The sequence below is a fragment of the Salvelinus fontinalis genome, chromosome 11 (assembly GCF_029448725.1).
Source record: "Salvelinus fontinalis isolate EN_2023a chromosome 11, ASM2944872v1, whole genome shotgun sequence".
NCBI classification, from domain to species: domain Eukaryota; kingdom Metazoa; phylum Chordata; class Actinopteri; order Salmoniformes; family Salmonidae; genus Salvelinus; species Salvelinus fontinalis.
The window spans coordinates 50,930,595-50,956,272 of record NC_074675.1 but is presented as its reverse complement, the minus strand read 5'-3'; positions in this window follow the sequence as shown (position 1 = coordinate 50,956,272).

Below are 25,678 nucleotides of genomic sequence, written 5' to 3'. Positions count from 1 at the left end.
TGTGTGTGTGTGTGTGTGTGTGTGTGTGTGTGTATAGTAGATAGCTAGGACAAGGGTAGACAGTCTCCTTCGCCCCCCAAAAAAACATACAGTGCATTCGGACCCCTCAACTTTTTTCACATGTTGTAGTTTACATACGTTTTCAGACCCTTTTGTTATGAGCTCAGGTACATCCTGTTCCCATTGAATAACCTGGAGATGTTTCTATAAAACTTGATTGGAGTCCACCTGTGGTAAATTCAATTGAATGGAAATGATTTGTAAAGGTACACACCTGTCTATATAATGTCCCACAGTTGACAGTGGATGTCAGAGCAAAACCCAAGCCATGAGGTCGAAGGAATTGTCCTTAGAGCTCCGAGACACGATTGTGTCGAGGCACAGATCTGGGGGATGGGTACCAAAACGTTTCTGCAGCATTGAATGTCCCAAACACAGTGGCCTTCATCATTCTTAAATGGAAGAAGTTTGGAACCACTAATACTCTTCCTAGACCTGGCCACCTGGCCAAACTGAACAATCGGGGGAGAAGAGTCTTGGTCAGGGAGCAAGAACGCAATGGTCACTCTGAACAGGCCGTTATCCTTTATGGTAGAGTTGCCAGACGGAAGCCACTCCTCAGTAAGAGGCACATGACAGTCCACTTGGAGTTTGCCAAAAAGCACCTAAAGGACTCTCAGACCATGATGAACAAGATTCTCTGGTCTGATGAAACCAAGATTGAAATCTTTGGCCTGAATGCCAAGTGTCACGACTGGAGGAAACCTGGAACCATCCCTACGGTGGGGATGTTTTTCAGCGGCAAGTCCTGGGAGACTAGTCAGGATCGAGCGAAAGATGAATGGAGCAAGGTACAGAGATATCCTTAATGAAAAACTTCTCCAGATTGCTCAGGGAGGTTCACCTTCCAGCAGGACAACGACCCTATGCACACAGCCAAGACAATACAGAAGTGCCTTCGGGACAAGTCAACGAATGTCCAAAATATGATATTTTAGTTTTTTTCAACTTGCAAAAATGTCTAAAAACCTGTTTTTGCTTCGTCATTATGGGGTATTGTGTGTAGATTGTTGAGGGGAAAAAACGATTTAATCAATTTCAGAATAAGTCTGTAACTGAACAACATCTGGAAAAAGTCAAGGGGTCTGAAATCTTCATGAAGGCAGATTATACTTTTATTTCCCTTTTCTTTTGACCAAACATTTGAATCGCATAGACAATAAGGGAAATTCTAAACGGGTATCCAGGCTGAAGTATCACATTCAGCCGTGATTGGGAGTCCCATAGGGCGGGCGCACAATTGGCCCAGCGTCGTCCGGGTTTGGCCGGGGTAGGCCGTAATTGTAAATAAGAATTTGTTCTTAACTGACTTGCCTAGTTAAATAAAGGTTAAATAAACAAACAAATATATAAAAAATATCAAAAAGGCTCAGTTTGGCAGCTGCACAAGTGGGTAGGAGATTACCATGTGGTTTGCGGTTTACCAGATTTTTTTACAGCAGTTTTCTTGAGGATAACTCCATGACCCACACGCTGCAGTGCTGTTGTTCAGCACCAGATGATGCGCTGTCAGCAACTGACTTCCCACTAGTCGCCATCACTCACTGCTGTCATCGAATGGACTCAAACGAGTCACAAGTTCTGATCGAGCTCAATTGTCATAAATCGTAAATACAGCGATGAGTTTCTCTCTCTTGGTTTAATGCAAACATTGAGAAATAAAGAGAATCACCCACAATGTGTTTTGTGCGGGGAAGTGCTTAGTAAGGAGTCTCTCAAAACAAACAAATGAAAACAACACGTCCTGACCAAACAAACATCCACGGCGTGACGGTAAACCCAGGGAGTTAATTCAGAACAGGGCAGAATGCTTCAGGAAACAGTGAAAAAGTCAGTCAGCTAGCAAGGCATTGTTATCATTTCATAACAGGTGATGATCAGGAGAAATAAGGCAGTACTATCTCTCATGGTACTCAATGTGTTTCTCTTTCAAACAAACAATCCGCTTGTACACAGCTAACAGCTAGCTAGCTAACTTTAGCCAAAAGAAACTAGCTAGCTACTGATAGTGCAACCCTAAGTAACAGTATGACGATTAAACATTATCAGGCCTACTGTACATCTTACTATAGAATTCATTGTTGAAACAAGTCTAGGTTGGAACTTTTGCTGTTAAAATACAGGTAATAATTGTATTCTGAACTGAAATAAACTGATTGAAACAAGATGCTTTTTGAGGCAAACACACTCACACAGTTTTGGGTTGTTCATCTACAGCAGGAAGCGGTCTCCTGCCTGGCTGAGAAAGCAGTAGATGTTCTGATCCAGTTTTGCACCACATACCTAAACGAGTCAGGGTTCTCAACTCTGTATAGAAACAGACTCAATGCTGAGAATGACCTCATGGTTTCACTGTCAAAAACTGAGCCCAGGATAGCCATGCTCAGTCACACACCTCTCTTTAGGACTGTGTTAGTGTGTGTGTGTGTGTGTGTGTGTGTGTGTGTGTGTGTGTGTGTGTGTGTGTGTGTGTGTGTGTGTGTGTGTGTGTGTGTGTGTGTGTGTGTGTGTGTGTGTGTGTGTGTGTGTGTGTGTGTGTGTGTGTGTGTGTGTGTGTATAGTAGATAGCTAGGACAAGGGTAGACAGTCTCCTTCGCCCCCCAAAAAAACATACAGTGCATTCGGACCCCTCAACTTTTTTCACATGTTGTAGTTTACATACGTTTTCAGACCCTTTTGTTATGAGCTCAGGTACATCCTGTTCCCATTGAATAACCTGGAGATGTTTCTATAAAACTTGATTGGAGTCCACCTGTGGTAAATTCAATTGAATGGAAATGATTTGTAAAGGTACACACCTGTCTATATAATGTCCCACAGTTGACAGTGGATGTCAGAGCAAAACCCAAGCCATGAGGTCGAAGGAATTGTCCTTAGAGCTCCGAGACACGATTGTGTCGAGGCACAGATCTGGGGGATGGGTACCAAAACGTTTCTGCAGCATTGAATGTCCCAAACACAGTGGCCTTCATCATTCTTAAATGGAAGAAGTTTGGAACCACTAATACTCTTCCTAGACCTGGCCACCTGGCCAAACTGAACAATCGGGGGAGAAGAGTCTTGGTCAGGGAGCAAGAACGCAATGGTCACTCTGAACAGGCCGTTATCCTTTATGGTAGAGTTGCCAGACGGAAGCCACTCCTCAGTAAGAGGCACATGACAGTCCACTTGGAGTTTGCCAAAAAGCACCTAAAGGACTCTCAGACCATGATGAACAAGATTCTCTGGTCTGATGAAACCAAGATTGAAATCTTTGGCCTGAATGCCAAGTGTCACGACTGGAGGAAACCTGGAACCATCCCTACGGTGGGGATGTTTTTCAGCGGCAAGTCCTGGGAGACTAGTCAGGATCGAGCGAAAGATGAATGGAGCAAGGTACAGAGATATCCTTAATGAAAAACTTCTCCAGATTGCTCAGGGAGGTTCACCTTCCAGCAGGACAACGACCCTATGCACACAGCCAAGACAATACAGAAGTGCCTTCGGGACAAGTCAACGAATGTCCAAAATATGATATTTTAGTTTTTTTCAACTTGCAAAAATGTCTAAAAACCTGTTTTTGCTTCGTCATTATGGGGTATTGTGTGTAGATTGTTGAGGGGAAAAAACGATTTAATCAATTTCAGAATAAGTCTGTAACTGAACAACATCTGGAAAAAGTCAAGGGGTCTGAAATCTTCATGAAGGCAGATTATACTTTTATTTCCCTTTTCTTTTGACCAAACATTTGAATCGCATAGACAATAAGGGAAATTCTAAACGGGTATCCAGGCTGAAGTATCACATTCAGCCGTGATTGGGAGTCCCATAGGGCGGGCGCACAATTGGCCCAGCGTCGTCCGGGTTTGGCCGGGGTAGGCCGTAATTGTAAATAAGAATTTGTTCTTAACTGACTTGCCTAGTTAAATAAAGGTTAAATAAACAAACAAATATATAAAAAATATCAAAAAGGCTCAGTTTGGCAGCTGCACAAGTGGGTAGGAGATTACCATGTGGTTTGCGGTTTACCAGATTTTTTTACAGCAGTTTTCTTGAGGATAACTCCATGACCCACACGCTGCAGTGCTGTTGTTCAGCACCAGATGATGCGCTGTCAGCAACTGACTTCCCACTAGTCGCCATCACTCACTGCTGTCATCGAATGGACTCAAACGAGTCACAAGTTCTGATCGAGCTCAATTGTCATAAATCGTAAATACAGCGATGAGTTTCTCTCTCTTGGTTTAATGCAAACATTGAGAAATAAAGAGAATCACCCACAATGTGTTTTGTGCGGGGAAGTGCTTAGTAAGGAGTCTCTCAAAACAAACAAATGAAAACAACACGTCCTGACCAAACAAACATCCACGGCGTGACGGTAAACCCAGGGAGTTAATTCAGAACAGGGCAGAATGCTTCAGGAAACAGTGAAAAAGTCAGTCAGCTAGCAAGGCATTGTTATCATTTCATAACAGGTGATGATCAGGAGAAATAAGGCAGTACTATCTCTCATGGTACTCAATGTGTTTCTCTTTCAAACAAACAATCCGCTTGTACACAGCTAACAGCTAGCTAGCTAACTTTAGCCAAAAGAAACTAGCTAGCTACTGATAGTGCAACCCTAAGTAACAGTATGACGATTAAACATTATCAGGCCTACTGTACATCTTACTATAGAATTCATTGTTGAAACAAGTCTAGGTTGGAACTTTTGCTGTTAAAATACAGGTAATAATTGTATTCTGAACTGAAATAAACTGATTGAAACAAGATGCTTTTTGAGGCAAACACACTCACACAGTTTTGGGTTGTTCATCTACAGCAGGAAGCGGTCTCCTGCCTGGCTGAGAAAGCAGTAGATGTTCTGATCCAGTTTTGCACCACATACCTAAACGAGTCAGGGTTCTCAACTCTGTATAGAAACAGACTCAATGCTGAGAATGACCTCATGGTTTCACTGTCAAAAACTGAGCCCAGGATAGCCATGCTCAGTCACACACCTCTCTTTAGGACTGTGTTAGTGTGTGTGTGTGTGTGTGTGTGTGTGTGTGTGTGTGTGTGTGTGTGTGTGTGTGTGTGTGTGTGTGTGTGTGTGTGTGTGTGTGTGTGTGTGTGTGTGTGTGTGTTTTCTGGTCTACATCTGTGTGATGTGATCAATCAGTTCATTCCAGTTCAGAATACAATTATTACTTGTATTTTAACAGCAACAGTTCCAACCTAGACTTGTTTTCAACAATCATTTCTACAGTAAGAAGTACAGTAGGCCTGAGTCCCAGGCTTAAACACTTTAACAACCCCTTGACTAGTGTATCGTGTTCGCTAACATGCAATATACCTTAGCAGTGTGGCAGTTTCCCAAAGTTTGGTGTTGACTCTCGACTTTACTTAGCTAGTTAGCTTGCTAGCTGTGCTTTGTTTGTGGAAGAATATGGGAAAGTATTCAGACCCCTTGACTTTTTCCACATTTTGTTAGGTTACAGCCTTTTTCTAAAATGGATTATAGATTTTTTCTCCTCATCAATCTACACATAATAACCCAAAATGACATCACAATACCCCATAATGACATCACAATACCCCATAATGACATCACAACACCCCATAATAACATCACAATACCCCATAATGACATCACAATACCCCATAATGACATCACAATACCCCATAATGACATCACAATACCCCATAATGACAAAGCCAAAGCAGACGGTTTTCCTCCAGAGGTGACGCTTGGCATTCTGGCCAAAGAGATCAATCTTGGTTTCATCAGACCAGAGAATCGTGTGTCTCATGGTCTGAGAGTCTTTATGTGCCTTTTGGTCTTTTGGCAAACTCCAAGCGGGCTGTCATGTGCCTTTTACTGAGGAGTGTCTTCAGTCTGGCCACTCTACCATGAAGGCCTGATTGGTGGAGTGCTGCGAGATGCTTCTCCTTCTGCGACGTTCTCCCATCTCCACAGAGGTACTCTGGAGCTCTGTCAGAGTGAACATCAGGTTCTTGGTCACCTCCCTGACCAAGGCCCTTCTCCCCCGATTACTCATTTTAGCCAGGTGGCCAGCTCTATAAAGAGTCTTTGTGGTTCTAAACTTCTTCCATTGAAAAATGATGGAGGCCACTGTGTTCTTGGGGACCTTCAATGCTGCAGACATTTTTTGGAACCCTTCCCCAGATCTGTGCCTCGACACAATCCTGTCTCGGAGACAATTCCTTCGACCTCATGGCTTGGTTTTTGCTCTTACATGCACTTTCAACTGTGGGAACTTATATGTGGCTTTCCAAATCATGTCCAATCAATTGCTTTTACCAGAGGTGGACTCCAATTAAGTTGTGAAAACATCTCAAGGATGATCAATGGAAACAGGATGAACCTGAGCTCAATTTCAAGTCTCATAGCAAAGGGTCCGAATACTTATGTAAATAATGTTTTTCATTTTTTTCATTTTTAAAACATTTGCAAATATTCCCCCCTTCATCTACACTGATTGACGTGGATTTAACAAGTGACATCAATAAGGGATCATTGCTTTCACTTGGATTCACCTGGTCGGTCTCTGTCATGGAAAGAACAGGTGTTCATAATGTTTTGTACACTGTGTATTTCCCCCATGTTAATAGAAATGGGGAGGCCATCACAGTGCACCGCACTAATTCTAACAGACATTTGCACGGACATGATGACGTAGGAGAACTACAAGTGTCATTGTTCTCTTTATCTGTCTGTCTGTCTGTCTGTCTGTCTGTCTGTCTGTCTGTCTGTCTGTCTGTCTGTCTGTCTATTTCCTTCCAGAATGTTCCCTCTTCTCTTCACACCCTGAATGATCACACCCCTTGGCATGGAGGAAGATAAAGGAATCCTACAGGAAGTAGGAAATAGGTCATTAAGGGGAGGCAGGCTGCTTTGAGTCGGTTGGTGGACGGATCAATACGACTTTAAATGATCAGCTTCGGATAAAGCACCATTAGTTTGGTGTCCACCCCTGCTGCTGCCCTGGTTTTACATCTATTATATACCCCCTGCCATGTTATTATATACCCCCTGCCATGTTATTATATACCCCCTGCCATGTTATTATATACCCCCTGCCATGTTATGATATACCCCCTGCCATGTTATTATATACCCCCTGCCATGTTATTATACACCCCCTGCCATGTCATTATATACCCCCTGCCATGTTATTATATACCCCCTACCATGTTATTATATACCCCCTGCCATGTTATTATATACCCCCTACCATGTTATTATATACCCCCTGCCATGTCATTATATACCCCCTGCCATGTTATTATATACCCCCTGCCATGTTATTATATACCCCCTGCCATGTTATTATATACCCCCTACCATGTTATTATATACCCCCTGCCATGTAATTATATACCCCCTGCCATGTTATTATATACCCCCTGCCATGTTATTATATACCCCTGCCATGTTATTATATACCCCCAGCCATGTTATTATATACCCCTGCCATGTTATTATATACCCCCTGCCATGTAATTATATACCCCCTGCCATGTTATTATATACCCCCTGCCATGTTATTATATACCCCCTGCCATGTAATTATATACCCCTACCATGTTATTATATACCCCCTGCCATGTTATTATATACCCCTACCATGTTATTATATACCCCCTGCCATGGTATTATATACCCCTGCCATGTTATTATATACCCCCTGCCATGTTATTATATGTTAGGCAGTGCACAGTATATATCCACTGTATTCATTACATAAATAGGCATTAGGCATAATTGCTTCTAGTTATTGTTTGCAGATACTGCATACAGAATTTCATCAGTTTTATTCCCAATTGTTCCATTAACTTTTTTGTTGTTGTCATTGATCCTCCATACAAATCGTTTAGTGTCTAAAATGGTGATCTGAACAGCTGATAAGGATATTGGATTTATGCTCTCTGTGGTCAAAACCTCCACACAATCAACAGGAAGAGAGCCCATTTAGACCTATCAAAACGTTTCTCTCTTACGCTTCGAACACACTAAAAGCGTCATTACTCTTTTGTGCAAAAGTTAAACATTCACCTTCTGCTACCATTTCTGTCAAGCCGTCTACGCATACAGTTTGACGTGTATGTTTGATAAATCCAACATAGACACCACACAGAACGCACTGCAACTGCCTCTGCAACGCAATGCCGCAAGGCAAACGCATCGTTTCATTTGGAAATGAATGTAATTCTGGTGTAACAAAATGCAACGACACGGTCGGTGTGGTCGAAGTGTTAGACCTCACCAACATTTACGATGTCGTTAAAGTAGAAGACAGTGCTGTTTTGCAGGGTCTAAAGGCCTTGTTACGATGATGCAGAGACGCAGACAGAACCCAGGCGTTAACACTAACAGACCAATTGGACTGTTATTGAAAGCTGTGGTATAGTTTGTCTGGTCTTGTAGATGTGCTATCTACACAGTCTGCTGTGTTATTTGAATTAAACACGACAACAAAAAATAATGCAAGACACAGTAATGCCTCTTGCACTATAATAAGCAGGGTTTTGTATTGTGTTCTCTCATACTCATAATCATAACAGCTTGATGGTAAATCCTTCTAATACACACACACACACACAGTCACAGTCAAGTACAGTACAAGTCTGTCACCACCCGCATATGATAGAGTTGTATCGTCTTAATTAAGCAGTGGCTGAGGGGTGAAATGATGGATCTGAAGATTAGCAGCCATCGGTTCAGGATTTGGTGAGTCTCACCCCAAAATTAATCCTCCCCTGAACCAGATGGCACCCACAGAATCACTCTGTGTGTGTGTGTGTGTGTGTGTGTGTGTGTGTGTGTGTGTGTGTGTGTGTGTGTGTGTGTGTGTGTGTGTGTGTGTGTGTGTGTGTGTGTGTGTGTGTGTGTGTGTGTGTGTGTGTGTGTGTGTGTGTGTGTGTGTGTGTGTGTGTGTGTGTCGGAATCCCAGCTAATGATCCTAGCCCAGAGGTCCTCAAGCGGAACAATGCAATACAGTGGGAAAAAATCCTGTACAGTCTGGTTGGTTCTTAGTGGTTGGAATCTGGTCTGTTCTGTTGGTTCTTAGTGGTTGGAGTCTGGTCTGTTCTGTTGGTTCATAGTGGTTGGAGTCTGGTCTGTTCGGTTGGATCTTAGTAGTTGGAGTCTGGTCTGTTCGGTTGGATCTTAGTGGTTAGTCTGGTCTGTTCTGTTGGTTCTTAGTGGTTAGTCTGGTCTGTTCTGTTGGATCTTAGTGGTTAGTCTGGTCTGTTCTGTTGGATCTTAGTGGTCAGTCTGGTCTGTTCTGTTGGATCTTAGTGGTTAGTCTGGTTGGTTCTGTTGGATCTTAGTGGTTAGTCTGGTTGGTTCTTAGTGGTTAGAGTCTGGTCTGTTCTGTTGGTTCTTAGTGGTTGGAGTCTGGTCTGTTCTGTTGGTTCTTAGTGGTTGGAATCTGGTCTGTTCTGTTGGTTCTTAGTGGTTGGAGTCTGGTCTGTTCTGTTGGTTCTTAGTGGTTGGAGTCTGGTCTGTTCTGTTGGTTCTTAGTGGTTAGTCTGGTCTGCTACTCTAGTGGTTAGTCTGGTCTGTTAGTCTAGTGGTTAGTCTGGTCTGTTATTCTAGTGGTTAGTCTGGTCTGTTAGTCTAGTGGTTAGTCTGGTCTGTTATTCTAGTGGTTAGTCTGGTCTGTTAGTCTAGTGGTTAGTCTGGTCTGTTATTCTAGTGGTTAGTCTGGTCTGTTCTGTTGGATCTTAGTGGTTAGTCTGGACTGCTAGTCTAGTGGTTAGTCTGGTCTGTTAGTCTAGTGGTTAGTCTGGTCTGTTAGTCTAGTGGTTAGTTTGGTATGTTAGTCTAGTGGTTATTCTAGTGGTTATTCAGGTGGTTAGTATGGTCTGTTATTCCAGTGGTTAGTCTGATCTGTTAGTCTAGTGGTTGGTCTGGTCTGTTATTCTAGTGGTTAGTCTGGTTTGTTAGTCTAGTGGTTATTCTAGTGGTTAGTCTGGTCTGTTAGCCTAGTGGTTAGTCTGGTCTGTCATTCTAGTGGTTAGTCTGGTCTGTTAGTCTAGTGGTTATTCTAGTGGTTAGTCTGGTCTGTTAGTCTAGTGGATAGTCTGGTCTAATAGTCTGGTCTGTTATTCTAGTGGTTATTCTAGTGGTTAGTCTGGTCTGTTATTCTAGTGGTTAGTCTAGTGGTTTGTCTGGTCTGTTATTCTAGTGGTTAGTCTGGTATATGTTAGTTGATTGGCTATACTGATCTGTTATTCTAGTGGTTAGTCTAGTGGTTTGTCTGGTCTGTTATTCTAGTGGTTAGTCTGGTATATGTTAGTTGATTGGCTAGTCTGATCTGTTATTCTAGTGGTTAGTCTGGTCTGTTAGTCTAGTGGTTGGTCTGGTCTGTTATTCTAGTGGTTAGTCTGGTTTGTTAGTCTAGTGGTTATTCTAGTGGTTAGTCTGGTCTGTTAGTCTAGTGGTTATTCTAGTGGTTAGGCTGGTCTGTTAGTCTAGTGGATAGTCTGGTCTGTTAGTCTGGTCTGTTATTCTAGTGGTTAGTCTGGTATATGTTAGTTGATTGGCTAGTCTGATCTGTTATTCTAGTGGTTAGTCTGGTTTGTTAGTCTAGTGGTTATTCTAGTGGTTAGTCTGGTCTGTTAGTCTAGTTGTTAGTCTGGTCTGTCATTCTAGTGGTTAGTCCGGTCTGTTAGTCTAGTGGTTATTCTAGTGGTTAGGCTGGTCTGTTAGTCTAGTGGATAGTCTGGTCTGTTAGTCTGGTCTGTTATTCTAGTGGTTAGTCTGGTATATGTTAGTTGATTGGCTAGTCTGATCTGTTATTCTAGTGGTTAGTCTGGTTTGTTAGTCTAGTGGTTATTCTAGTGGTTAGTCTGGTCTGCTAGTCTAGTGGTTATTCTAGTGTTTATTCTAGTGTTTATTGTAGTAGTTAGTCTGGTCTGCTAGTCTAGTGGTTATTCTAGTGGCTAGTCTGGTCTGTTATTGTAGTGGTTAGTCTGGTCTGTTATTCTAGTGGTTTATTCTACTGGTTATTCTAGTGGTTATTCTAGTGGTTTATTCTAGTGGTTAGTCTGGTCTGTTAGTCTAGTGGTTATTCTAGTGGTTTATTCTAGTGGTTATTCTAGTGGTTAGTCTAGTGGTTAGTCTGATCTGTTAGTCTAGTGGTTTATTCTAGTGGTTATTCTAGTGGTTAGTCTGATCTGTTAGTCTAGTGGTTTATTCTAGTGGTTATTCTAGTGATTAGTCTGGTCTGTTAGTCTAGTGGTTTATTCTAGTGGTTAGTCTGATCTGTTAGTCTAGTGGTTTATTCTAGTGGTTATTCTAGTGGTTAGTCTGGTCTGTTAGTCTAGTGGTTTATTCTAGTGGTTAGTCTGGTCTGTTAGTCTAGTGGTTTATTCTAGTGGTTAGTCTGATCTGTTAGTCTAGTGGTTTATTCTAGTGGTTATTCTAGTGGTTAGTCTGGTCTGTTAGTCTAGTGGTTTATTCTAGTGGTTATTCTAGTGGTTAGTCTAGTGGTTAGTCTGATCTGTTAGTCTAGTGGTTTATTCTAGTGGTTATTTTAGTGGTTAGTCTGGTCTGTTAGTCTAGTGGTGTTTTCTAGTGATTCTAGTGGTTAGTCTGGTCTGTTAGTCTAGTTGTTATTCTAGTGGTTATTCTAGTGGTTAGTCTGGTCTGTTAGTCTAGTGGTTATTCTAGTGGTTATTCTAGTGGTTAGTCTAGTGGTTAGTCTGATCTGTTAGTCTAGTGGTTTATTCTAGTGGTTATTCTAGTGGTTAGTCTGGTCTGTTAGTCTAGTTGTTATTCTAGTGGTTTTTCTAGTGGTTAGTCTGGTCTGTTAGTCTAGTGGTTTATTCTAGTGGTTATTCTAGTGGTTAGTCTGGTCTGTTATTCTAGTTGTTATTCTAGTGGTTATTCTAGTGGTTAGTCTGGTCTGTTAGTCTAGTTGTTATTCTAGTGGTTATTCTAGTGGTTATTCTAGTGGTTAGTCTGATCTGTTAGTCTAGTGGTTTATTCTAGTGGTTATTCTAGTGGTTAGTCTGGTCTGTTAGTCTAGTGGTTTATTCTAGTGGTTAGTCTGATCTGTTAGTCTAGTGGTTTATTCTAGTGGTTATTCTAGTGGTTAGTCTGGTCTGTTAGTCTAGTGGTTTATTCTAGTGGTTATTCTAGTGGTTAGTCTGGTCTGTTAGTCTAGTGGTTTATTCTAGTGGTTATTCTAGTGGTTAGTCTGGTCTGTTAGTCTAGTGGTTTATTCTAGTGGTTATTCTAGTGGTTAGTCTAGTGGTTAGTCTGATCTGTTAGTCTAGTGGTTTATTCTAGTGGTTATTTTAGTGGTTAGTCTGGTCTGTTAGTCTAGTGGTGTTTTCTAGTGATTCTAGTGGTTAGTCTGGTCTGTTAGTCTAGTTGTTATTCTAGTGGTTAGTCTAGTGGTTAGTCTGATCTGTTAGTCTAGTGGTTTATTCTAGTGGTTATTCTAGTGGTTAGTCTGGTCTGTTAGTCTAGTGGTTTATTCTAGTGGTTATTCTAGTGGTTATTCTGATCTGTTAGTTTAATGGTTTATTCTAGTGGTTATTCTAGTGGTTAGTTTGGTCTGTTAGTCTAGTTGTTATTCTAGTGGTTATTCTTGGTCATGGGCTGCCATTTTCGAATATGATCAGTATAAGGGAAAATAAACACACACAAGAAACATACACTCACACACACATACACTCACAAACAGAAACGCATTCATTCACAAACACGCAGATATTCATGTATACACACACACACACACACACACACACACACACACACACACACACACACACACACACACACACACACACACACACACACACACACACACGCACACACACGCACACACACACACAGACACACACACACAGACACACACACAGACACAGTGACCTCCATTGAGCCCAGTCTCCTGTCGACAGATCGATCCCCTTCATCCAGGGAGAGTGGCCGACAAACAGGGGCCCACAAAACGCTAGCAGTCCCCTGTACCATACTCTGATGGCATTACTTGCTGCTGGGTAGACAGGGACACCAGGGACCTCACTTTCACCTGGGTGAAACTATGTGTGTTTGTGGTTAATAATGGGAGGTTATGTGCGGTGGGCTTCATAGCTACAGCCATGCACTAGTGACTGATTTCATTCTCTGACATCACATCGCCAAAGCATCAGCTCTTTCCTGTTACCTTTGTTGTGTTTTCAACTATCTCTCACTCTGTCTCTCTCTCTCTCTCTCACTCTCTCTCTCTCTCTCTCTCTCTCTCTCTCACTCTCTCTCTCACTCTCTCACCCTCTCTCACTCTCTCACTCTCTCTGGCTGTCTCTCTCTCTCTCTTTCTCTCTCGCTCTCTCTCTCTCTCTCTCTCTCTCTCTCTCTCTCTCTCTCTCTCTCTCTCTCTCTCTCTCTCACTCTCTCTCTCTCTCTCTATATATATTGAAAGCACCACCAAGCGTTGCTGATTGACGTGACTCCACCTCATATAGTATATGCAACCATGGCATCAGCTATCCAAGACAGACCATGGTAAATAAAGATACAGTGACATCATCAAGTTCACTAGGTTTATTGTTGAAGGTGGAACACATCAATTATGTAATCGTAAAATTCTCCTCTCTCTCTCTCTCTCTCTCTCTCTCTCTCTCTCTCTCTCTCTCTCTCTCTCTCACTCTCTCTCTCTCTCTCTCTCTCTCTCTCTCTCTCTGCCTGTCTCTCTGTCTGTCTCTCTGTCTGTCTCTCTGTCTGTCTGTCTCTCTCTCTCTATCTCTCTCTGTCTGTCTCTCTCTCTCTCCCTCTCTCTCTCTCTGTCTCACTCTCTCTCTCCCTCTCGGTATCTCTCTCTGTCTCTCTCCCTCTCTCTCCCTCTCTCTCTCTCTGTCTCTCTCTCTCTCTCTCTCTCTGTCTCTCTCTCTCTCTCTGTCTCTCTCTCTCTGTCTGTCTCCCTCTCTGTCTCTTTCTCTCTCTCTCTCTGTCTCTCTCTCTCTCTGTCTCTCTCTCTCCCTCTTTCTCTCTGTGTCTCTCTCTCTCTCTGTCTCTCTCTCTCCCTCTGTCTCTCCCTCTCTGTCTCTTTCTCTCTCTCTCCCTCTGTTTTGTGTTGTTATTCGCTGAGGGGTAAAGACAATAACTCAAAATGAATATGAAATATGAATATATTAACATCACACAGGGAAAAGTAGCGAATGAAATTAAGCGAGATGAGATTTACATGTCAAAGCTTGAGGTTAGAACAGATTAAAATGTGTGATATTCCCAGTAGGATACACTGCAATTATTAGTTTGTAAGGATAAGTCATAAACTTCAAAAGTGAAATCCGGCTAATGAAGAAAAATATGAACGATGCAGGAAAAAAACCTACCGATTAGAGTGGATTTTTTGTGCTTTAATTGCCCAATTCTTTCAATAACAAATGGTTTGTATGCATTTGGAGATGTCTCCTGAGAAATAATCTTCAGAATTGTTTTCTCTTAAATAAAAGTAAAGTTCATAAACACAATTCCTTAGGCGTCTCATCCGTTCTTCGTTTACAACAACAAATATCACGCCTGACGCAGTTACTTAAATAAAGTGTAATGCGATGAATTTTCCCTTAAACGCAGGACTCATTCAAAACTTCAATAAGTTATGACCCCCTGAGTTGGTCTGCTTACCCAATCCAAATCTAAAACTCTGCAATATGAAATAGCATCTAAATTACAAACAGTGATGCAAAAAAAATAAACATCTACCGAGTCCTCGAAAAGGTGTTTGCACAGCACTGAATATTTTCATTATATTTCTTAACCTTTCTCTTCTTTTTTCTCGAGGACAGATGTGTTTTTTGGCAGTGGCACCCTGATTGCTTTTACCTCACTGCGCAAAGATTAACCTGGACTACTGAGAATAAATTAAGGTCTAATGTAACCATTTTTAATCTCGATATCAAATCAATTCTGGGTAACAATGAAGTACCTTATTGTGATTGTTATAAATTAAAATGGACAAAAATAAACTAGCTTCTTATAAAGAGCAATTTCTCAAGCAAAACTTTTGCTAGGAGTGTCTGGGAATGGTCTGAGTGGGGAGAGGAAAACTGAAAACTAGCTGTTATTGGCAGAGAGGTTTGAAACTCTCTTTCTTATTGGTCTATAAACTAATTTATTGCCTGGTGATGTCACCAGGCAGGCCAAAACTCCATCCCACCAAAACAGGCAGACATTTCAGGTGGTCTTTTCAAACAGCTTGCACACTCAAAGGACATTATCATCATTTTCATAATTTCACAGTATTTTTTCAACCTCATAGTGTGCAAATTTACAGTATATAAAACACAGGGGGAAAAAAATCACGTTTTTTACTTCACTGTGCCTTTTACAGACCAGAAACACACTCTGACTTCACTTCAGCTGTCTAAATAGATACTGTAGATAGATGCATCTACGACCTGCATTTAATTAATTACCCACCAAAACATTTTCCCTCTTTTGAGTGTATTACTTCTAAGGAGATTGCTGTTTTCTCGTATCGTCTAGCCGTGAGTGTGTGCAGGTGGAAACTTCAATGGGTGCCGAGAGGGTGTGGGAATTGCGTATGTTATTTCCCCTCCTAAAATGTGTCCGAGATCTGAGATAAAACTCTAAAGTGCCGATGGAAGGCCTAACTTACAGAACGACGAGGAATGAGGGGCTCTTCTTTTTCTTCCTCCCCCTTCTCCATCGATCAGCGTCGTATGGTGCCTCCATAAAATTCAGCCGCCTCATCGCAAATGATTGGAAACAGCCTGCCGAGGATGGTGATCCAGGCAGAGAGGAGGGAGGACCCACAAAGGAATCTATCAATCCGCAGTAGTTTTTGAAGTTGCTTTTGAACTTTCTCTCATGTAATCCACGGAAGAAGAAGAAAACCACTTCAAAGCAACAGCTTTAACGGTTTAAACTATTTTCTAAGAGGTAGGGGGATTGGGCACTGTAAGTAGTCTAGGCTTCCTGGAGGTATTTCTGGATGTCGTCTGTCACGCGTATTGTCTGCCGAGCAGAAAAGCTGCACGAGTTGCTCAATGGCATGAAAACAAAACAACGACAAATCCAACAATGTAGTCTTCATCAACTATGAACAGTGTTGGCAATGTTTGTTGAACACTATTGACAGGCATTGCACTGTACTAGTGAATACGGGACAACTGTACCTATGGAGGCCTCTTCTCTATTTTGATAGTATCACTCAAGTTCAAGTCAAATAAAGAGGGAAGACCTCTCTCTTACCCTGTCTTTGACACCCACTTAGGGCTGTTGATCTTGGGCATACAGTGCATTCAGAATGTATTCAGACCCCTTGACTTTTTCCACATTTTGTTACGTTATTCTAAAATTGATTAAATAGTTTTTTCCCTCATCAATCTACACGCAATACCCCATAATGACATCACAATGCCCCATAATGACATCACAATATCCCATAATGACATCACAATACTCCATAATGACATCACAATACTCCATATTGACATCACAATACTCCATATTGACATCACATTACTCCATAATGACATCACAATACCCCATAATGACATCACAATACTCCATAATGACATCACAATACCCCATAATGACATCACATTATCCCATAATGACATCACAATACTCCATAATAACATCACAATACCCCATAACGTCATCACAATACCCCATAACGACAAAGCAAAAACACTTTTTTAGACATTTTAGCAAATGTATAAAAAACAAAAATAATAAAAAAATCTAATTTACATACAGTACCAGTCAAAAGTTTGGACACACCTACTCATTCAAAGGTTTTTCTTTATTTTTACTATTTTCTACATTGTGAAAAATAGTGAAGACATCAACACTATGAAATAACACATATGGAATCATGTAGTAACCAAAGAAGTGTTAAACAAATAAAAATATATTTTATATTTTAGATTCTTCAAAGTGGCCACCCTTTGCCTTGATGATAGTGTAGCTTTGCACACTCTTGGCATTCTCTCAACCAGCTTCATGAAGTAGTCACCTGGAATGCATTTCAATTTTCAATTATTAGGTGTGGCTTGTTAAAAGTTAATTTGTTGAACTTCTTTCCTTCTTAATGCGTTTTAGCCAATCAGTTGTGTTGTGAAAAGGTAGGGTTGGTATACAGAAGATAGCCATGTTTGTTAAAAGACCAATTCCATATTATGGCAAGAACAGCTCAAATAAGCAAAGAGAAATGACAGTCCATCATTACTTTAGGACATGAAGGTCAGTCAATGCAGAACATTTTAAGAACTTTGAAAGTTTCGTCAAGTGCAGTCGCAAAAACCATCAAGCACTATGATGAAACTGGCACTCATGAGGACCGCTACAGGAAAGGAAGACCCAGAGTTACCTCTGCTGCAGAGGATAAGGTCATTAGAGTACAAGCCTCAGAAATTGCAGCCCAAATAAATGCTTCACAGAGTTCAAGTAACAGACAAATCTCAACATCAATTGTTCAGAGGAGACTGCATGAATCAAGCCTTCATAGTTGAATTGCTGCAATGAAACGACTACAGGACACAAATGATAAGAAGAGACTTTCTGGGGCCAAGAAGCACAAGCAATGGACATTAGAACGGTGGAAATCTGTCAAAATTGTAGATTTTTGGATCCAACCGCCGTGTCTTTGTGAGACGCAGAGTAGGTGAATGGATGATCTCTTCTTGTATGGTTCCCACCGTGAAGCATGGAGGAGGAGGTGTGATGGTGTGGGGGTGCCTTGCCGGTGACACTTTCAGTGATTTATTTAGAATTCAAGGCACACTTAACCAGCAGGGCAACCACAGCATTCTGCAGTGATACGCTACCCCATCTGTTTTGTACTTAGTGGGACTATAATTTGTTTTTCAACAGGAGAATGACCCAACACACCTCCAGGATGTGTAATGGCTATTTGATCAAGAATGAGAGTGATAAAGTGTTGCATCAGATGACCTGGCCTCCACAATCACCCTACCTCAACCCAATTGAGATGGTTTGGAATGAGTTGGACCGCAGAGTTAAGGAAAATCAGCCAACAAGTGCTCAGCATATGTGGGAACTCCTTCAAGACTGCTGGAAAAGCATTCCAGGTGAAGCTGGTGGAGAGAATGCCAAGAGTGTGCAAAACTGTCATCAAGGCAAAGGGTGTTACCTTTGAAGAATCTCAAATATAAAATATATTTTGATTTGTTTAACTCTTTTTTTGGTTACTACATGACTCCATATGTGTTATTTCATAGTTGTGAGGTCTTCACTATTATTCTACAATGTAGAAAATAGTAAAAATTAAGAAAAACACTTGAATGAGTAGGTGTGTCCAAACTTTTGACTGGTACTGTATGTATTCAGACCCTCTACTCAGTACATTGTTGAAGCACCTCTGGCAGCCATTAAAGCTTCAAGTCTTCTTGGGTGTGATGCTACAAGCTTGGCGCACCTGTATTTGGGGAGTTTCTCCCATTCTTCACTGCAGATCCTCTCAAGCTCTGTCATGTTGGATGGGGAACGTCACTGCAAAGCAATTTTCAAGGCTCTCCAGAGATGTTAGATCGGGTTCAAGTCCAGGCTCTGGCAGGGCCACTCAATGACATTCAGAGACTTGTCCCGAAGCCACTCCTCTGTTGTCTTGGCTGTGTGCTTAGGGTTGTTGTCCTGTTGGAAGGTGAAACTTTGCCTCAGTCTGTGCACTCTGAAGCAGGTTCTGATCAAGGATCTCTCTGTACTTTGTTCCATTCATCTTTCCCTCCATCCTGACTAGTCTCCCAGTCTTTACTGCTGAAAAACATCCCCACAACATGATGCTGCCACCACTGTGCTTCACTGTAGGGATGGTGCCAGGTTTCCTCCAGATGTGATGCTTGACATTCAGGCCAAATAGTTCAATCTTTGTTTCATCAGATCAGATAATCTTGTTTCTCATGGTCTGAGAGTCCTTTAGGTTCATTTTGGCAAACTCCAAGCGGGCTGTCATGTGCCTTTTACTTAGGAGTGGCATCTGTCTGGCCACTCTACCATAAAGGCCTGATTGGTGGAGTGCTGCAGAGATGCTTGTCATTCTGGAAGGTTCTCCCATCTCCACAGATGAACTCTGGGGCTCTGTCAGAGTGACCATCGGGTCCTTGATCACCTCCTTGACCAAGGCCCTGCTCCCCCGATTGCTCAGTTTGGCCGGGCGGCCAGCTCTAGAAAGAGTCTTGGTGGTTCCAAACTTCTTCCATTTAACAATGATGGTGGCCACTGTGTTCTTGGGGACCTTCAATACTACAGACATTTTTTGGTACCCTTCCCCAGATCTGTGCCTCGACACAATCCAGTCTCGGAGCACAATTCCTTCGACCTCATGGCTTGGTTTTTGCTCTGACATGCACCGTCAACTGTGGGACCTTATATGACCAGGTGTGTGCCTTTCCAAATTATGTCCAGTCAATTAAATTTACCACAGGTGGACTCCAATCAAGTTGTAGAAACATCTCAAGGATGATCAATGGAAACAGGATGCACATGAGCTCAATTTCGAGTCTCATAGCAAAGGGTATGAATACATATGAATACATATGTAAATAAGATTTTTAATACATTTGCCAACATTTCTAAAATATTGTATTCACTTTAACAGTGTGCGGTACTGTATGTATATTGATGAAGAAATATATTAATTTAATCAATTTTTGAACAAGGCTGTAACTTAACAAAATGTGTAAATAGTCAAGGGATCTGAATACATTCTGAATGGCCTGTATCTGGGAAAAACACTACTTCATTCATTAATTCATTCATACATTAATTAATTCATTCATTCAGTCATCCATTCATTCACTCAGTCATCCATTAATTAATTCATTCATTCAGTCATCCATTCATTTATTCAGTCATTAATTAATTATTTCATTCATTCAGTCGTCCATTCATCTATTCATTCAACCATTAATTAATTAATTCATTCATTCATTCATTCATCCATTCAGTCATCCATTGTTCTATTGATTCCCATGTGTATTTGTTAATTACAATGTAATAATACAAAAACAGGATATAGCATTATCGTGCATGTGTGTCTTGATGTTGTATAGCTACACAAAAATAAAAGTCTGAAAAAATATGTCCACAAACAACTACCCTGAAATGTAAGAGGAAGTTGTTTTGTATTTTGCACATTCATTAGTATTCCTGTTATTAAACAACAAACGTTCCATGAATGAACAGAATGCAGGTATTTCCTTCCATAAAATGATGGAGAGAGGATTGTAATGCTACACAGGACCTGGGGGAATGCACAGCCACTCCCTCTATCATCATTTCCTGTTTTCAAATGACAGAATAATACATTATGGATCATTTGACTCCTTCTCTCTCTAATGCAAAGTTCAAGGCATATGCTGCTAACAGCTATTAGTAGAACACTGTCTGTCTCTAATGTGGCAGCTGGCAAGCACTCTGAAATAACTAAAAGGGGATTTTGGGAATGAGTGGTAGGGGGAATTAAATGTCAGTGGGGGGGGGGGGGGGGGGGGGGGGCTTAGCCAATAAAGAGTGTGTGTCCATGGGGGATATACCATTCAAGACTTCACTGAGCTAGAGGGCCTTGGGAGACACTGGAGCTGAAACCCCTTCAACAGTCTGGAGGAGGGACTGGAGCTGAAACCCCTTCATCAGTCTGGAGGAGGGACTGGAGATGAAACCCCTTCAACAGTCTGGAGGAGGGACTGGAGCTGAGAACCCTTCAACAGTCTGGAGGAGGGACTGGAGCTGAAACCCCTTCAACAGTCTGAAGGGGGGACTGGAGCTGAGAACCCTTCAACAGTCTGGAGGAGGGACTGGAGCTGAAACCCCTTCAACAGTCTGGAGGAGGGACTGGAGATGAAACCCCTTCAACAGTCTGAAGGGGGGACTGGAGCTGAGAACCCTTCAACAGTCTGGAGGAGGGACTGGAGCTGAAACCCCTTTAACAGTCTGGAGGAGGGACTGGAGATGAAACCCCTTCAACAGTCTGGAGGAGGGACTGGAGATGAAACCCCTTCAACAGTCTGGAGGAGGGACTGGAGATGAAACCCCTTCAACAGTCTGGAGGAGGGACTGGAGATGAAACCCCTTCAACAGTCTGGAGGAGGGACTGGAGATGAAACCCCTTCAACAGTCTGGAGGAGGGACTGGAGATGAAACCCCTTCAACAGTCTGGAGGAGGGACTGGAGCTGAAACCCCTTCAACAGTCTGGAGGAGGGACTGGAGCTGAGAACCCTTCAACAGTCTGGAGGAGGGACTGGAGCTGAAACCCCTTCAACAGTCTGGAGGAGGGACTGGAGCTGAAACCCCTTCAACAGTCTGGAGGAGGGACTGGAGCTGAAACCCCTTCAACAGTCTGGAGGAGGGACTGGAGCTCAGAACCCTTCTACAGTCTGGAGGAGGGACTGGAGCTAAGAACCCTTCAACCGCCTGGAGGAGGGACTGGAGCTGAAACCCCTTTAGGAGCCATGCTTCAGAGGGTCAGAAGAGACTGGGAGTGAGGAGCCATGATTCAGAGGGTCAGAAGAGACTGGGACTGAAGAGCCATGCTTCAGAGGGTCAGAAGAGACTGGGAGTGAGGAGCCATGCTTCAGAGGGTCAGAAGAGACTGGGAGTGAGGGCCATGCTTCATAAGGTCAGAAGAGACTGGGAGTGAGGAGCCATGATTCGTATTGTCAGAAGAGACTGGGAGTGAGGAGCCATGCTTCAGAGGGTCAGAAGAGACTGGCAGTGAGGAGCCATGCTTCAGAGGGTCAGAAGAGACTGGGAGTGAGGAGCCGTGCTTCAGAGGGTCAGAAGAGACTTGGAGTGAGGAGCCATGATTCACAGGGTCAGAAGAGACTTGGAGTGAGGAGCCATGCTTCAGAGGGTCAGAAGAGACTGGGAGTGAGGAGCCATGCTTCAGAGGGTCAGAAGAGACTGGGAGTGAGGAGCCATGCTTCAGAGGGTCAGAAGAGACATGGAGTGAGGAGCCATGATTCAGAGGGTCAGAAGAGACTTGGAGTGAGGAGCCATGCTTCAGAGGGTCAGAAGAGACTGGGAGTGAGGAGTCATGCTTCAGAGGGTCAGAAGAGACTGGGAGTGAGGAGCCATGATTAAGAGGGTCAGAAGAGACTTGGAGTGAGGAGCCATGCTTCAGAGGGTCAGAAAAGACTGGGAGTGAGGAGCCATGCTTCAGAGGGTCAGATGAGACTGGGAGTGAGGAGCCATGCTTCAGAGGGTCAGAAGAGACTGGGAATGAGGAGCCATGATTCAGAGGGTCAGAAGAGACTGGGAGTGAGGAGCCATGCTTCAGAGGGTCAGAAGTGAAATGTGCTGTAGGATGTGGAACATGGTATCATCACACAGGGCCACGGAGAGAGCAGGGAGATAAAGGTCTGTGTGGAATGGGGGGAGCTGTGCATGTAAGAGTGGAGAGAGAGGAAGACAGGGTGGTAGGGGGAGGAAAGAGAGAGAAGTAGACAGGGTGGTAGGGGGGAGGAAAGAGAGAGAGGAAGACAAGGTGGTAGGGGGGAGGAAAGAGAGAGAGGAAGACAGGGTGGTAGGGGGGAGGAAAGAGAGAGAGGAAGACAGGGTGGTAGGGAGAGGAAAGAGAGAGAGGAAGTCAGGGTGGTAGGGGGAGGAAAGAGAGAGCGTAAGACAGGGTGGTAGGGGGAGGAAAGAGAGAGAGTAAGACAGGGTGGTAGGGGGGAGAAAAGAGAGAGAGGAAGACAGGGTGGTAGGGGGAGGAAGGAGAGAGAGGAAGACAGGGTGGTAGGGGGGAGAAAAGAGAGAGACTAAGACAGGGTGGTAGGGGGGAGGAAAGAGCGAGAGGAAGACAGGGTGGTAGGCGGAGGAAGGATAGAGAGGAAGACAGGGTGGTAGGGGGGAGGAAAGAGAGAGAGGAAGACAGGGTGGTAGGGGGGAGGAAAGAGAGAGAGGAAGACAAGGTGGTAGGGGGGAGGAAAGAGAGAGAGGAAGACAGGGTGGTAGGGGGGAGGAAAGAGAGAGAGGAAGACAGGGTGGTAGGGGGAGGAAAGAGAGAGAGGAAGACAGGGTGGTAGGGGGAGGAAAGAGAGAGCGTAAGACAGGGTGGTAGGGGGAGGAAAGAGAGAGAGTAAGACAGGGTGGTAGGGGGGAGAAAAGAGAGAGAGGAAGACAGGGTGGTAGGGGGAGGAAGGAGAGAGAGGAAGACAGGGTGGTAGGGGGGAGAAAAGGGAGAGACTAAGACAGGGTGGTAGGGGGGAGGAAAGAGACAGAGGAAGACAGGGTGGTAGGGGGAGGAAAGAGAGAGAGTAAGACAAGGTGGTAGGGGGGAGGAAAGAGAGAGAGTAAGACAGGGTGGTAGGGGGGAGGAAAGAGAGAGAGGAAGACAGGGTGGTAGGGGGAGGAAGGAGAGAGAGGAGGACAGGGTGGTAGGGGGAGGAAAGAGAGAGAGGAAGACAGGGTGGTAGGGGGAGGAAAGAGAGAGAGTAAGACAGGGTGGTAGGGGGGAGAAAAGAGAGAGAGGAAGACAGGGTGGTAGGGGGAGGAAGGAGAGAGAGGAAGACAGGGTGGTAGGGGGGAGAAAAGAGAGAGACTAAGACAGGGTGGTAGGGGGGAGGAAAGAGCGAGAGGAAGACAGGGTGGTAGGGGGAGGAAGGAGAGAGAGGAAGACAGGGTGGTAGGGGGAGGAAGGAGAGAGAGGAAGACAGGGTTGTAGGGGGGAGGAAAGAGAGAGAGGAAGACAAGGTGGTAGGGGGAGGAAGGAGAGAGAGGAAGACAGGGTGGTAGGGGGGAGAAAAGGGAGAGACTAAGACAGGGTGGTAGGGGGGAGGAAAGAGACAGAGGAAGACAGGGTGGTAGGGGGAGGAAAGAGAGAGAGTAAGACAAGGTGGTAGTGTGGAGGAAAGAGAGAGAGTAAGACAGGGTGGTAGGGGGGAGGAAAGAGAGAGAGGAAGACAGGGTGGTAGGGGGAGGAAGGAGAGAGAGGAAGACAGGGTGGTAGGGGGGAGAAAAGAGAGAGACTAAGACAGGGTGGTAGGGGGGAGGAAAGAGCGAGAGGAAGACAGGGTGGTAGGGGGAGGAAGGAGAGAGAGGAAGACAGGGTGGTAGGGGGGAGGAAAGAGAGAGAGGAAGACAGGGTGGTAGGGGGGAGGAAAGAGAGAGAGGAAGACAAAGTGGTAGGGGGGAGGAAAGAGAGAGAGGAAGACAGGGTGGTAGGGGGGAGGAAAGAGAGAGAGAAAGACAGGGTGGTAGGGGGAGGAAAGAGAGAGAGGAAGGCAGGGTGGTAGGGGGAGGAAAGAGAGAGCGTAAGACAGGGTGGTAGGGGGAGGAAAGAGAGAGCGTAAGACAGGGTGGTAGGGGGAGGAAAGAGAGAGAGTAAGACAGGGTGGTAGGGGGGAGAAAAGAGAGAGAGGAAGACAGGGTGGTAGGGGGAGGAAGGAGAGAGAGGAAGACAGGGTGGTAGGGGGGAGAAAAGGGAGAGACTAAGACAGGGTGGTAGGGGGGAGGAAAGAGACAGAGGAAGACAGGGTGGTAGGGGGAGGAAAGAGAGAGAGTAAGACAGGGTGGTAGGGGGAGGAAAGAGAGAGAGTAAGACAGGGTGGTAGGGGGGAGGAAAGAGAGAGAGGAAGACAGGGTGGTAGGGGGAGGAAGGAGAGAGAGGAGGACAGGGTGGTAGGGGGAGGAAAGAGAGAGAGGAAGACAGGGTGGTAGGGGGAGGAAAGAGAGAGAGGAAGACGGGGTGGTAGGGGGAGGAAAGAGTAAGAGTAAGACAGGGTGGTAGGGGGAGGAAAGAGAGAGAGTAAGAAAGGGTGGTAGGGGGGAGGAAAGACAGAGAGGTAGACAGGGTGGTAGGGGGGAGGAAAGAGAGAGAGGAAGACAGGGTGGTAGGGGGGAGGAAAGACAGAGAGGTAGACAGGGTGGTAGGGGGAGGAAAGAGAGAGAGAGTAAGACAGGGTGGTAGGGGGAGGAAAGTGAGAGAGGAAGACAGGGTGGTAAGGGGGAGGAAAGAGAGAGAGGAAGACAGGGTGGTAGGGGGAGGAAAGAGAGAGAGGAGGACAGGGTGGTAGGGGGGAGGAAAGAGAGAGAGGAAGACAGGGTGGTAGGGGGAGGAAAGAGAGAGATGAAGACAGGGTGGTAGGGGGAGGAAAGAGAGAGAGATGAAGACAGGGTGGTAGGGGGAGGAAAGAGAGAGAGTAAGACAGGGTGGTAGGGGGGAGGAAAGAGAGAGAGGAAGACAGGGTGGTAGGGGGAGGAAAGAGAGAGAGTAAGACAGGGTGGTAGGGGGGAGTAAAGAGAGAGAGGAAGACAGGGTGGTAGGGGGGAGGAAAGAGAGAGAGGAAGACAGGGTGGTAGGGGGAGGAAAGAGAGAGAGGAAGACAGGGTGGTAGGGGAGGAAAGAGAGAGAGGAAGACAGGGTGGTAGGGGGAGGAAAGAGAGAGAGTAAGACAGGGTGGTAGGGGAGGAAAGAGAGAGAGTAAGACAGGGTGGTAGGGGGATGAAAGACAGAGAGGAAGACAGGGTGGTAGGGGGAGGAAAGAGAGAGAGTAAGACAGGGTGGTAGGGGGAGGAAAGAGAAAGAGTAAGACAGGGTGGTAGGGGGGAGGAAAGAGAGAGAGGAAGACAGGGTGGGAGGGGGAGGAAAGAGAGAGAGGAAGACAGGGTGGTAGGGGGAGGAAAGAGAG